Source organism: Python bivittatus, unplaced genomic scaffold (assembly GCF_059951505.1).
Source record: "Python bivittatus isolate LINGU-HERP-01145 unplaced genomic scaffold, Pbiv_v1 ctg000570_np1212, whole genome shotgun sequence".
NCBI lineage: Eukaryota > Metazoa > Chordata > Lepidosauria > Squamata > Pythonidae > Python > Python bivittatus.
In genome coordinates this window covers 12823978-12840002 of record NW_028277097.1, presented here as the reverse complement: position 1 = coordinate 12840002, position 16025 = coordinate 12823978, and the positions used below count along the sequence as shown (strand labels likewise).

The window sequence follows — 16025 nt, the reverse complement described above, 5'->3', positions numbered from 1 at the left end:
GGACAGAAGCTTCAAGTCCTTTCCTTCCTTAAGAAACAATGTCAGCACATTAATAGCACTACATGGGGTAAACTGATCCATGGATTTTAAACATCCATAATTGTCTAAGAAAATCAGATTTCATGATTACCATTTTTGAACAACGAAGTATTGAGAATTTCTTCTAGTTTTCAAGAACAGAAGGAAGAGTGGAAAGGTAGTTTATTGTACACTGTTTTAACCAAATTAGTAAAGAACTTCAGCTTTTAACAGATTCAAATACATTAAAAGTTTTTCTATATTAATAAAGACACAAGTGGATATCATAAACACGAACCATAAAAATGAAGAATCTGTAATTCACCTGTAAGAGGTGGCTGTAATATTTTGTGAGAATGGAATCTCTGAAGAAAAGATATCCCCAAACTACCATCTATGATTTTATTTTCTTTCCTATTTTTGTGGAAGAGCAAATGGCACAAAAAGGAAGGAACAAATACATTTATGTTTAAATAATATTACCCAATACAAAAATAATTATTCAGCACTTAATACCAACTGAATATGGGTTGTATCTAAAGTGGGAAATAAATTAAATAACTATTTAGGTTTTGGAGTAACAAGAAATAAATCAATAAACTTTATTTATTTGCAAAATCTAACCTCCTTGGAGAAAAAAATTGCAATCTATGCTATTTTGAAAAGTGTTTATGTAACAGTCTTATATATACTTAACCAGAATAAGTTCTAACAACATTTTTTTTCAATCAACATGTGCAAATTTGAAGTATACACTATTAAACAGAACATATTTTAAGCAGCTTTTCCTTCAACATAAAAACATACACATACACTTTACTGAACTTATTCTCTTATTTGAAATAATCTACCACACAATATGTCAAAAATACTTCTGTTACTTTATCACTAAGACATTAAAGGCCTAAGTACTGCTTTTCTTATTTTTGTGGTTGGGATCAAATTTATTCTGTACTTCTAGCTGATACGGGCAAATAGGCAGCACTTACTGGTTTAAAATGATTATACACAAGTTCCAGGTTTGGATGAAAACATTAACAGAACCATTTATCAATGAGTAATTGCATGAAATATTTGCTCACATTTTTATGGTAAGGATTTGAAGGGGACAAAGAGAACCAGATGTTGTGGGGAAATCAGGTGTAGCTGTAATGGACAGGAATTCAGCAATTTTATAAAACAAAAATAGCAGATTGTCAGACCATCTAAACCATTAATACAAACACATTATAGAATAATCCATTTGAACACAGCTACGTTATACGTGCCGCCAAATTGATGCCATAACAGAGCAAGGCTGCAAATACAGTTCCACAGAGAAAACTGAAAACATTTTAAGGACTGGCATCGTTTTCCAAATTTACACTTGACATTTTTCCTTCAAAAACAAACAAAGAAAAAGCACCTTTAAATATTGAGGAAAAGTAGCCTCCAGAGACGCAAATAACAGCAGAGTTAACTTAGGAGAAAGCAGTGGATTCAAGTAAGCATCAGAATCCCCCCGCCTTGCTGTTCAATAGCATTTTGGATAATGTATAATGAAACAAAGAATGAAAACAAAGTAAAGACTAAAAAAAATGTTCAACAGCAATATCTGTATTGTTAGCCATGTTTGAGTGTGTGTGTGTGGGGAGGGGGGGGGATGGCTTAAAATAACTAGTTTTGAATCTTTTTTTATTCTACACTTTTAACTAATCGAGCTTCTTTTCCAGAGGGTGGGGAAATGGAGTTTAAAGGGTTAAAAGCTCCCTACCATTAATTTGCATCTGGTGCTTTTAGTGTGTATGTGTGTGTGTTTTCTTCCCTGAAAAGTTGGCAGAGCCACCGATTTTCCATAATGCAAGCATTTGGGAATTGTGAGCGGAATGAAACCGATCCAATCTCCTGACTGCGACATGAATTTTCATTAATTACAACCTTGTCAGCAAAAGCATTATCAAAGCTGAATATGAAAATGCTAATGAGTTCTCATTTGCATATTTTTCTTTGTTGGAATGTCATTAATTATTACATTTTATGATGATGAATGCAGCTGTCGAAACTCTCCGATGCATAATTAGCCATCAGAATGCCAGGAGCCGATCAGCATTTTTGGGCAAAAAAAACCCAAAAAACAAAACAAAACAAAAAAAACCAACAACAACAAATTTCACATCAACCTCTTCCACTTCTCCCTTCCCACTAGGAAAAAAAAAAAACCACAACCACCAAAGTTTGCAGAGACGAAGATGGTTCAGCCATCATTTTACTTTGGAGTAGTTATGGTACAAGAAATAGAAAGATTTCTCTTAATTTTATGACCAAATTATTTTGTTTTTGCCGATCTCGGTCTTATACAATTGGAGCAGCTCTTAATAAAAAAATCGTTATTCCAGCTTAATTAATGCCATGCTTAATTATAACACCATGATGTCAGCGGTTTTAATTAAGTATTGGCTCCGTTACAAAAAAACTCCTTGCTGCAGAAAGAGTCACTATCCGCACATTTGTGCAAATCTTTTCACTCTTGATTGGGGGGGGGAGCGGTAATTCTTACTGGATTGTGAGTCATTTCAAATATCAACAAGCATTAGATTCTGAATAACGAGAGAGATGCTGGAAAAGAGGCCTGGTTTTGGGGGGAGGGGGCCTGGGGGGAGGGAAAGAGGGAGATAGGATTACTCCAGTACATTAGTTGGATATACTTTCAGCCTGTACCTATTTGACCACTTTTTTGAGCTGAAGTGTAAGTGAAGATGACAAAACATGACTTATCCTCTCTCAGCCACTGGGAACGGTGTTTATAAGTAAAAAAGGAAAAACAACACAGAGCAGATGGGACCATTACACATGACCAAACCAATCAATCACTGATGAAGGGCCCAGGTGCAGCGCAGCCGCGCAGCAACGCACCATTTCACAGTCTGTCAGACACATACACATGGTCGTACATGAGTGACCTCCTCACATCCCCCAGGACCTCATCTGGAGCGCTTCTCTCCTCTGCCCTGCCTAAGCTCCAAATGACGTCTTCATAATCGCCCTGTCTCTCTATCTACTTTAGCTGTGAGACAAGGAATGGGTAAGGAAGGACAATGAAGGCCACCATCATTTTCATATATAAATCATTCTTCCTCCCTCTCGCCATCTCTACTTTTCTTAGATAAACCATTCCTGTGGTCACCAAGTGGGGGAGAAAAGCAACTAGTTCAGCCAACTAGAGTGGAAGGCACCCGTGTTCTTAACACACACTGGGGGACCATGTTGCTTTTTAAAAAGACAGAAATGGAAAGATGCAATGCTTTCTTTCTCTAAAACTTGCTTTAAATGAAAGGTATTAAATCTATGCTAACATTTGGTCGTAAGCATTTCAATCCCTATTTCATACCAACATCACAAAGCCCGATACTACAATATTAACATTTCCATTTTATTTGATTATTGATATGAACGTAACAAGTGGAACCCTGCAACAAAATGCTTTAAAGGGATCTCATTTAGCGATCAACCACTTTTCTCCAGGAATAATTTTTATTTTTGCATCCCAGGCTTTCTGTTTTCCTTTAAGAACTAGGTAGTATTCTGTAGCCAGAATGATTGTTCTATCCTTACTGCAGTAAGTTTTTTTTTTTAATTGTTCAGCACTTCTGCAAATGCTATGCCTACAGTTACCTCTATTGTTTTGAGCTGAGCAAATGACAATAACAGCTTTAATCCTAGACGCCCAAGGGTTAAAGTAGGGGAGAGGTGATCTTTCTTTGCTCATTGTCAGTGAGAAGACCCTCTCCCACCTGATGTCTTCTAAAAATTTCATGCAGACCATTATGGGTGCAATGCTGGGAACTGCAGAAGGCAAAGGAACTGGTGCTAGTAGGACAGGGAATCCACGCAGTTCCCACAGCAGACTGCTCCACTGGGTTACAGCCCCTTCTATGAATGAAAATATATTTCCATTAATAAAAGGACAATTCAAAATCATAGCAAATTAGCCCTAAAAATAGTCCTAATTCTTTTCTCTTTAAGCAGAAAAGCCAACCCTAATTTTATTATGAATCATCTAAACTAAAAATCATGAAGAAATTGTTTATCTTACTCATGGATCAACCAGAGACAAAGGGCTCTTATCTTACTATATGAGCTACTGCAAAAATGTCTGTGTCACACTCAAAACTGTTTGGAGAACAGTTACTATCAATCAGCAATGACCACTGGGTCCACCTTTTTTATTTCACCGCATTGTAATCTCTCTCCACATCCATATGAATACACAGAGAGGCACACATGTATTATCCATTCTTGAAGAGGATATTCCACACATCAGATGAAGTCCAGAATAGCCCATGAAAGTTTATGCGGTAATAAATATGTTAAACTTTAAGATTCCACAAGGCTTTTATTTTCTAAAACATACTCACACTACCCCTCTGGAAACACTCATAAAAGCAGAGTGATAAAAGCCATTCAAGAGCTTCTAACAGAAAATCCACCATGACTCTAAAATGGCTTTTTCTGAAGAACTCCAGTGCAACACTGCAGAATGATAATATTTTAAACTCATTTAGAAGATTATCAAGTTGTAAGAAAAATTGCTATGTTGAAGTAACTGATCGTATTTATTTAAGAACTTCCACTAGAACATAGAAATCTAATATAACCTGGATGGACCTGCTAAACAGGTGGTGTCTGTAGCCAGAAGTATGATTGAACCATCTTTGTGCATGGACAGATCTGCAGACAGAGTCAGGAGAAGCAGCTACATGAGCTTGGAAACAGAAGCAGCTGCTTTAATTAGTAGAAAAAAGGTGCTTTAGATGTACTCTCATGCATTTATTTAGCATTTGTAAATATGCTAGCATTTTACCTGAAAAAGCAGTCTGTAAATCTATTACAGTTAACAAACGTATTACTAGAAAACAAGGAGAGTGTTGGACCAATTATAGGTACAAGTCTGTGTTCAGTACTACCTGTGTTCAGTGGCTTTAAAAGTGGCAAAGTATTCTTGCGCCTCCACTCCTCTTGTGTTTGCAGGCTTGCATCCAGCATCCTGGTTAACTCATTCCCTTTTGAGAAAGAACTGGCACAATGCTGTTGCTGATTGTTGTGATATGTCTGTGAAGTTCTTCACAGATAAATCACACACATTCACTTGGAATTGGATACTACATGGAGTCAAGTGTGATAACAATGTCTTGCAGGATTTAATGAACTAGATATGGTCTCAGTAGTATAAGCCCTGCCACATGCAGGCTAGATCAGTGCCCCCTGCTCCCCAGCTCCTATGTCCTGCTAAGTAAGAGAGTGTGTGTGTGTGTGTGTGTGTGTGTGTGTGTGTGGCAGGCTGGCTGGCTGGCTGGCTGGATTTGAGAGGTGGTGAATACTTGAGAGAGGACATAGTGCCATCAGCCTTCAAAAAAGGTGGTGAGAGACCATATCTGTTGATCTGGTCATACTTGACAACTTCTGCTCAGTATGCCCAAGTATTCCCTTTTGTGGGAAGATACTGCAGAAAATGATTGTGAACCATTTACAGAGGGTCCTAGATGAAGCTTATTACCTGGATCCATTACAGCACAGATTCAGGCCTGGATATGGGACAGAGCAGCATTGGTCAGTCTGACTGATGATGTCCTTTAGGATCTTGGGTGTGGAAGTGAGCCTATCTTGGCCCTATTGAACTTCTCAGTGATGCTGATATTTTACTAGACCATCTCCAAGGGATTGAGAGTTGGAGGCACTATTTTACTGTGGTTCCACTCCTTACCTTAGCAGGTTTCAGTCCGTAGCAATAGAAATGAGCATTTGAGTCTTTGAGTACCTCAGAGCTCAACTCTTTAACATCTATATGAAACCACTAGGAGAGTTCTTTCATTGTTTTAGGATATACTCATGATTGTCAATTATACTTTATAATCCCAGGCCAAACTAGAAATGCTGTGGAGATTTGGACACAGTGTTTAGAGACTGCAAGGGCTTGGATGGGCCAAAACAAGCTTAGGCTGAATCCCACCAACTCATTGCCTAAGAACATCTTGGCTTACTGACGGTGTTGATAATTGGTCTGGATGGAATCACCCTCCCTCTGAAGAAGTAGGTCCGCAACCTGAAGATCCTGTGAAACTTATGGCTTCTCCTGGAACAGCAGGTGGAAGCCATCACTAGGGGACTTTGAAGCCCTAGCAATACTGACTCATGCCCTCTTTACTATGAGACTTGTCTACTGCAACACACTTTATCTTGCATTGCCTTTGAAGATGACTTGGAAACTGCAGTTGGTGCAAAATGTAGTGGCCAGGATACTAATGGGTAAGAGCCATATTATCATGTAAAACCAATTTTCTGCCTGCTGCAACAGGCTGGCTAACAATTAGTTTCTGAGCCCACTCTAAAGTATTGGTTATGATGTATAACGTACCAAATGGCTTTGTGACATGTTGTCTATTTGCTGTCCATAAATTATCTGGAGTCTAGGGAGCTGTCTAGATAGAACTCTTCATAAATAAATATGCAGAGAGGCCTAGATTTAACAGACCAATGTTTGTGTGAGTTTGGGAGTATTCCTGATTATCAGAATGGTGTGGTGGTTAAAGTGTTGGACTGTAACTGGGGAGATGCTCAGCTATAAAAGCTCACATGGTTGTTGATGTTGTAGAGAAAAACAGGAGGAGGAAGTGCTCTGCATGCCACCAAGAGGTCCTGAATGAAAATTAGGACATAAATCTAGAAATAAAGAAACCCAAGAGCACATCATATGTGACAATATCATTATGCAAAGGATGCTAATTACATCATATGCATCATTTGTATAAATATATTATGAAATTCAACTAATTACATCAGGTGAACTAAAGTGACATAAATACAATGAGAATTTTGTCTACAGCATCAGAAGTCTGTTGCATCAAGGTCCAGTAAATTAAGATTACCTTGTATACACAATCATTTACATAACACCCATCCATCTCCACATGCGTACACGCCCATGCGCACGTCCACACACACACACTTATATTGGAAAAAACAATCTAGGTATCCCAACACAAAATATATTTTAAGAAGAATATCACTGAAATACTATCCTATAATTTGGCAATGCTGTGTGTATGTGTGTGTGTGTGTGTGTGTTGCTAGGGATTATAAACCTAAAGCCTTAGAAACTGATAGAAATCTGTTATTTTAGAACAATTTGAGTTCCCCCCCGCCCCCGCTTACTGAAATATGAATCTGAAATATGTCCAGATTTTTATTTACACACCTGAAAAATTTACAACAGATAATATATTACAGGAAAAAAAAATAGTAAGAAAAATTACAAGAAGCAGAAGTTATTTTGTGCCAAAGAAAAGTGTGGCTATCTTCAGTCTACTGTAATTGGTAATATGATAGAATAACAAGGGGGCTTGTTATTGTTTATTACCAGATACCAAGGCACAGATAGAGACCAGTTATAATATTTACAAATACAATGTGGAAGGCTCCAAAACTATTTCTTAAAGTCATTCTTTAAGTAATTTCACAGGTGAACAAAATGTGACAGTGACAGATGAATGAGTCAGTATCAGGTTACAGTCAAATTCTTTTAAAGCCAATGGAGACACCCCCCCCCCCCCGAGCCCTAATTTTTCCTGAAACCTCTTCTCTCCAGCAGAATATTTCTGATGTGGAATAGCAGAATGAATGGGGGAGTTATATCCAACCATGACCATCAGGCTTCAGTTGTTTAGATGCTCTGGAACCACAGAACTAGAGGGAAGAATGCCCCAGCCAAGAGATTTAAGCTTGCTAGGAATTGGGGTGGGTCCCCAATTTTATTTCATGTTGGTTAAAAGCCATGCTGAGACCCATTACACCGAAAGGCAAGGTACAAATCTTCAACTTGTGGGGTGCTGCAGGGGTCGGCCTTGTCTCCCCTGCTTTTTAATATGAAGCCGCTGGTCATATAGATGGTCATTCAATGGTTTGGAATGTGGTATCATCAATATGCTTAATGACACCCATTTGTACACTGCTACCCAGGCTGTGGGGGAGATGTCTGGAGGTTGCCAGGGTCTGCATGGGAGAGAAAAGAATAAAGTTAATTGATTTCCAGATCCAATTTAAGGTTCTGGTCTTGACCTATCAAGCTCTTCATCACTTGGATACAGGACCACCTTCTCCATGAATCCTTACTTTTCCATTTGTTGCAGCTGGCTGGGGATGACTATAGCCAGTGATTATAGATGACTGTAAGGAGATTAGCCATGCCAGTACATCTGGGCCCTTTAAATAGTTAGCAGTGGCTGCAATATTGGGGAAAGCAGACCAGGAGGAAGGATGACGGACTGTAACCTTCCCTCCAGAGCAGTCCCGGACATTTTGATACTGTCAGAAAGCAGACACTGAAAAGTAGTCTTTGATGTCTGGAAAAGAAACACCATTTAAATAGATGACAAACAGAACACGTAAATGATATAGGATAGCCTTTTGGATACCTGTAAGAGATTGTTTTAGAAAGCATCTGGTGTATTAAGGTAAACTAAACTTCTCCCTCCAAACTTGTGCTCTTTCCAAGGATCTTTATAATATCTTGAGTAGTGCAATAATTAATATGTAGGTATGATATCACATAAATTATACATACATACATACACACATACATACATATATTCCCCGAAAGGGGCCATGCCTTGCAGGAATAAGAATCACCTGGATCATTCCTCTGTTCCTCTACCAGAGTGCCACCTACCTACCTATCTACCTACCTACACACATACACACACACGCAAGGGCTACTTATAACAGTATCAATAGCAAAGCTTTATGGATTCTTGTAATTCTCCAATGTCAGAATTCTTTCACGAGGGTTTAGAGAAGCTCTGTAAATTAAATAAAGATGATTTTTTTTAATATCAAAAACTGCCCTAGAATACACACACCGAAGGTAAAAAAAAAATCTCAGTTCTTTTTAGCAAATCCTTTAAAATGTACAGCCCATTTTTTTTTTCCCATACAACTGTTTCAAACCCATTTATTTTAATTGGATCAAGTCCAATTTACACAATATAACAAATTTTATAGCACATATGAGGCATCATTGCAGCAAGTGAAACAACTCTTCTGTATTGGGGCGGGCTGCTTAAGCTATAGACAACATATGAAAAGTTCAAAGAACAGCTGCTTATTTATTTATTTATTTATTTATCAAATTTATATGGCTGCCCATCTCACAAAAAGTGACTCTGGGCGGGCTTACAACAAGCCAATAAAACAATAAATATATAACACACACATTGCCTAAAAAACATTATAAAGTAATTATTAAAAAGCATTAAAAACTATAAAAGCAGAACTAAAACAGAAAAAAAAATAGATGGAGGGATGTTAATAATACTGGAGCCACCTCACTAATACACCTGTCTCTTAAGATAGCCTTTTGGATTTTTGTAGGAGATTGTTTTAGAAAGCATTATTAAGGTATATCTTAATACTTAACGCTTAATGCTCAGAACTACATGCTTCTTTAATTCATTTTTCCAGTGCCTGATAGATTTCTTTCTTATGTTAGTCCTTCCCTTTCCTCACCAACAAACTTGGAGTGAAAAATAAAATGTGATGCAAATATGTTGTTTAGAGCGAATATTTACATTGGGACCAATGTAATTCCCTCCCCTCCAGTACGTATTACAATGATACATCTGGCTATTGTACATATTGTTAAGGACTCCGTCTTTGAGTCTATAATGGAAAGCAAGATCTTAGTATCTTTCTACCAACCCTTTAAGGAATGCTACTTATGCTATATAACTTCATACTCTGTAATCCTACACATGAAGTATAAATCCAATTCAGCTCTTACTGACATTTGATACATTTAAAGATGCATCTGTATCCATGAAGTTATAATGGTACCACAGAAAGAGATCAGAAAACTCCCATTTGAATTAAAAGGGAGCAACTTACTTTAAAGACTTAATTAAAATCTGTGTCAATAAGAGATTTTTTAGAAATGCAGAAATTACATGCGCGCGCACACACACACACACACACACAGAGGCACATGGGTCTACCCCTCCCCCCCAAAAAAATTCTAGCAAGAACAAATGCATGTCTACACAGTCATTTATTGTGGTCAAAACTGGGTCATAAGAAAATCGTGTATTCCAATATACTTATGTTACAACTTCCCCCAAAGATACTTAAAAGTGCACATCTACACCATCATATTACTAAACTAATATAAAATATCTGAATCAACAAGTAAACATTACAACAAATCTCACTATTATGAATATAAAGCATGAGGACAATACACAAGAAAGAATACAGTACATAGAATCATAATCTAAATTAAAACACTGTATTTCGGTTCTTTGGTTCCAGGTTCTTTGGACTCAGTTTGGAAAGAATAATGTCTGAATATGATATTGCAAAATACATTTTGTGCAAATTAGATAGAGTGAAACATACACTGTGTTCTTGTATATAGCAAGGAATATTTACCTACAGTTATACATTTATGTGGGGTTTCTTAGCAAGATTTACTTCCAAATAAAGAGATTTACCTAGCTAAGAATTACTATCCTATAATTGCTGCATATTTTCCACTTAAGCCAAGGGGGCAGGAGGGAGGGGAAGAAATACTACTTATATTGAGATACTATGTATAGATCCTCAGAAACAAATCCCAATAAATTGCTATTATATGACACCTTTCTTATAAGCACATGCGTTCTCTACATCACTTTCAATGACATATGTTTAACTCCTAAAAGAAAGTGAAACAGGGTTCAAAGCTAACTCGTTCTTTCAGTACAATACAGGTGTGAACCGCGTGAGTCGGCAGTGGAACATCAGCTGGGATAACGGCTTTAAATATATAATGTGATCAAAAACATTTCACATGTGGATAGAGGGAATCAAAACTAGGTAAAAAGCAGCTCTATCTCACCAAAGAACAATGTAGCATAATATGGCTACCAATGGCTGAGTAAAGGAGGTCTATTTGGTATGGATTATGATGTCTTGACATAATTCATATACCTCAAAGGATATCATTAACTACAGAGGGAGACAGCTGAGAACAAAGGGTTTAATATCCCTCAATTCATGTTTCATTATCTGCTTGGAGATGTCAATGATTGGCAATGCAGCACCTAGAGTGCTAGAGCGCAATATTTAAAATCAGAATCATAGAGTTGGAAAGACCTTAGAGTCTTCTAGCCCAACCCCCTCCTTAGTGAAAGATCTGCTGAGTAGTTCAGACAGATGGTGATTCCACCTTGGTCTGAAGATCTCCAATGAAGGGAGATATATCGCTTCATGAAACAACCTATTCCACTGGTGGATGGCTCTGATTGTCAGGAAATTCCTCTCAACACCTAAACTGAATCTACTTCCCTGTAGTATCATCCATTGGTTCCCAGGGCAAGAGAAAACCAGTATACTCCCTCCTCTGCCACACGACTCTTTTAAGTACTTGACCACCCAAATGAAAAATGCACCATTCTATATAAAAGCATATCAAAAAGGAATAATACAGTTAAACATTCTAACAGGACAGTCTCTGCCATAGGCATCTGTAATAACCTGCAATGATGTCAAAATCACACATGTGTCATGACATCCTAATACAAATGATGCAGATACGTAATTGTGCTCTGGCACCTCATGCAAGTAGATGAGTTGTATCATTTGTGTGATGTCATGATGTGCATGTTATTGTTTGTTCCTTCTTGCAATTTGTACATTGAGGGGATTTTATTGAACTTTGGTGTTAAAACTATGAATTGTGTTACAATATTGTTATTGATTTTTGTACATGTTAACTTTATTTATGAAAAATAGGATGCATAAGCTGCCCAGTCAATATTGACCAAAGAGGCATATGAGCCCAGAGAAGAAATAAATCACACACACACACACCCTGCTGCAGATGCCAATGACACCTCTCTCTTGTGAGTTTCTGTCACTTGAGTTCAAGAAACAGTTACTCAGAAATGAAAGAATGATATGCACTTGATTCTCTTCTACTTCAGCTCTGAATAAGTTACTTTTATACAATAGCATTTTTGCACACTGCATTCAATGCAGCCACACGATCAGTGATGTGGTTAAGGCTAGACAATAAGGCTGAAGACTAAGCCACGTTGGGAGCCACAAAGTCAAGACAAGAGCAAAGCCTGCCATCACTGTTGGGGTATGCATGGGATCTGGGATATTAAAGAGGCACATAAATTACAACTGCTTTTTTCTCTTTTTAATTTTTAAAAATGTGTTACCAATGGAACAAAATGCTGTTTAGGACAGACATCTGTCTCATTCCTCCCCTCCTGTGAACTTCTGTGGGACACAATAAGTCCTGGTTTTGCACGATACATGAACCAAGCCTATAGTGTACCCTATAACTGTTTTTAAAGTACAAGTTAAAACCATAGGTAGCATAGTTATCGTGTGCTGAAACTATGTCCAACAATACAGCTGGCAGGAGTTGTATCTAATTTATTTATGTTATCTATTAGGGCAGTGTAATGCTCAGATCCAATTCAGAAAAGTTACTTTGGAGCACATAAAAGTGCAAATGCAAATCATTAAAGCTGCTATGCCTTTTTGCTGGAATCAAATCTGAAGCACTGAACAGACCTACCATCCAAAAATTTACATGCTGTATTTGCTGTTATTCACATGGAAACCAAAGTCGTTAAGAACAAAAATAAAACCATACAGCTCATAATGAAATTGTAGCAGGTTTGCAGTCCCTTGGTTGCAAAACAATAGAGTCAACAGAATCAAAGCAGATCAAACCACAGTATCTTTCTTGCTTTCTTTAAAGGAAAAACAACAACAGGTTTTTACCTGGCAGTGAATATTTGTCAGTGAGGATCTTGACATATCCCAACAGAAAGAGTGTTCCACTGCATGGGTGCCACTAATGTGAAAGTCTTGCCCCATGCCTTGTGAGTCTCACCTCTGTAAAGGACATATATGATGCTGGGTCTCCTCTGCAGATCTAAAGGCACAGGAAATACACACAGGAGGAGACACTGTACAGTGAAAGACAGGACACAAAACACCACTCAGCAAACTGATAACTAAAGTAAGTTCTAGAAGTTCTTCTCTAACCACGAGAATTTCACCAAATATTTGCTCTCCTTTGGGGAGTGGGGAAATGTAATCTATTTCTTTTCCATTAAACATTGGGAGGTGGGGAGAGACACAACGCAACACTGGAGGAGTTACTCCTATATTTATAGACTGTTAAATAATGGCTAAAAAAAGAGAAGGGGACATTACATCTAACTCTCATGGTATAAATATCAGCATAAATTTAACTGGGCAACTCTGCAATTACTGCTGTGGTGTTAGATGTTCTAATGTACTCTAAAATTATTAACAATTCAGGTATCAGTCTCTTATAGAAAGGCAAAGTTTGCAAACTGGACTTAGCAAGTGCAGTATCAATTAGCACTAATTGATCCATTAGTTTGATTGCACAGCTTGTAGAAGAGTGTGAACTTCATGCTTCTAATTTACTGCAATTTAATATTTGAAACAGAGATTGCAAGTAGCACTACAGATGAGTTCCAACAACTAGCAAATCCTGTGGACTTCACTTAAAATTTGAATACTTTAATTAATCAGAGGTGCAATTAAACTGTTAAACCAGAGTTGTAGAGCTGCACAAGTACAAACCTACTCAGGTGAATTATTCATTCAGAAGAGCATCCAATCTTGTGTACTCCTTAGTCAGGGTAAGATAAGGCCAATATTACTTATCTAGTAAAGCTGGTACTGAAGATCAATAAAAAATGTAGCAAGTCCAGACAAACTAAGAATCATATGATGTGAGAACCAGAAAAACAACAACAACAACATCAACAACCACCTCACCACCAGAATGGTAAAGTGCACCTCTTCACAGTATGGTGGAGAGTCAGCTACAGAGTACCCTAGATAATTTATCTGGATCCCTTTCAGTCCTCAGCATGGGGCTCGAAGGGCATTCATTTCACTGATGAATGATTTTTGTTGGGGTCTGGATAGGGCTAACACATCCTTTCTGGTCCTACTAGACCCTTCAGCAGCCTCCAGTAGCACAATGATATTCTCTTGGACTGCCAACAAGGGTTGGGGACCTTTTACAAGAGTTCTGTAGTGATTCCACTTCTGAGGAGGCGGTTCCAGTCTAAGGTTATAGGAGAGGAGAGATCAGCCCACTGGCCAATCACTGTTATCCATCAGTTCAAGGGATAGTATCATCACTATGGATTTGTTGTTTGTCCATCCTGATTCTCAGTAAGGTTCAGAGTTATTTCTGAAACAGGAGGCACTACCTATAAAGAAGCAGGTCTCTGACTCAAGGGTCTTCCAGGACTCATGGACTGCTGGATGGACAGGTGGAGGTTATGGCAGGAGGTTCACTGCCCTTTGCCCAGCTCTGATTGGTATACCAATTGTAACCCTAGTTGGCATGTGAGATCTCATAACAGTAACTCATGCCTTCATTACTACACATTTAGATAAGTGCAATGCACAGTACGAGGGGCTTCCTTTGAAGAAACTACAACTGCTGCAAAATGAGGTGGCCCCCTTAACAGGTATTGCCACCAGGAATATATATAAGATGGGGGACGCGGTGGCGCAGGGGCTTACTGACGCTGAAAGTTGCCAGCCAGAAATGGCTGACGCTTCAGCAGTTCGAGTCCAGCCTTCGCGTTAAACAGGGTGAGCTCCTGTTTCCTCCCCGGTTCCTGTCAACCCAACAGTTCGAAAACTCACGTGAATAGATAAATGGGTACTCTCACTCCGGTGGGAGGAAAAATGCTGGCGGCACCTTGCAAAAAGGAGTTGGGAGCAGTTGCCGGTAAGCGCAAAAAAACCCCCGCGTGTGCCCAAAAAGGGCGCGAAGCAACGGAAACCCGCCTCCTGCGCTCACCAGCTGGGCTCTGCTCTAGGAAGGAGGCTCTGGCAAACCACTTCCGAAAAACAATTGGCTTGAAAACTGCAAGGACTCGTCCAAGCATGTATGTATGTATGTATGTATGTATGTGTATGTGTGTGTGTGTGTGTGTGTGTGTGTGTGTGTGTGTATATATAACCAGTGTTGCAGACGCTGCAGTGGCTACCGATAATTTCTCAGGTGCATTTCAAAAGGGTATTTTTGACCTATAAAGCCCTCAATGTCTTGGCACCTAAGTATTTGCTGGAGTGTCTACTCTGAATTGAACCGACCAGTCCTATGACATCAACAACTTCCTTATATGAAGAGGGCAGAGATGAGAAGGCACTGATTCTCGGTTCTGGCTCTGGTTCCATAGAACCACCTCCCCTTATACATAAAATTAGTTCCTTTCTGTCTTTTTGTAAGATAGCAAAGATGGAGCTCTTCCAATGGGCGTTTGGTGATTAATTTTTCACCATCTTTGTTATTTTGGTTATTATGATTATTAGATTGGTTGGCAATGCTCCATATAATAATTGTAACTGTTTAGAGTTTTAACTTTAGTTATGTTTTAATTCTATCTGTACTGTGAATGTGTTAATAATCAATTGTCAAGCAACATGACTTGTCAGATTTCATGCAATAGAAATATAATATATATGAGATATGAGATGAGATATATTATACAATATAACGTGCAAAATAAAACATTTTTAGCCAAAAAAAAGGCCATTATAGCATAAGACCACTTCATATATATGCACATATAAAAATGTAAATTAAATATTTTAAATCTATAAAAATACCACTTACTGATGCCAAAATAGTTTTACATTAACATTGGTATACTGGAGATTCTAATTCTCTGTTCCATGGCTGTCCATACTCTTGAATATCTACCTTGATATAATTTAGCATCCATTTATAAATAATAGCCACACATTTATTATTTTTAGAGTGTCTATTAAATCCCATGTAAATAAGACAGGGTCTGAAGCACTTCGGTCTGCAGGCCCACAGCTACAGATAAATATTGACGCTCAAGAGTTTGTTGTGTGGTTTCTATACATGATAGTTATATTGCAATGGTACAAATAGGAAAAAGAAAACATGT

General features: G+C 38.1%; 1 protein-coding gene across 13 annotated transcripts in view; it reads right to left on the bottom strand.

The window, feature by feature from the left end:
- Positions 1–16025, bottom strand: part of TCF4 (transcription factor 4) — a 356514-nt gene that overhangs the window by 214837 nt on the left and 125652 nt on the right. The window contains exon 1 of one of the 13 annotated variants that reach the window (XM_088152607.1): positions 12826–12844. The exons of the other annotated variants lie outside the window; for them this stretch is intronic. The gene's annotated coding sequence lies outside the window, so the exon portion shown is untranslated. Of the gene's footprint in view, positions 1–12825; positions 12845–16025 lie in introns of those variants that run through there. 13 annotated transcript variants of the gene reach the window in all.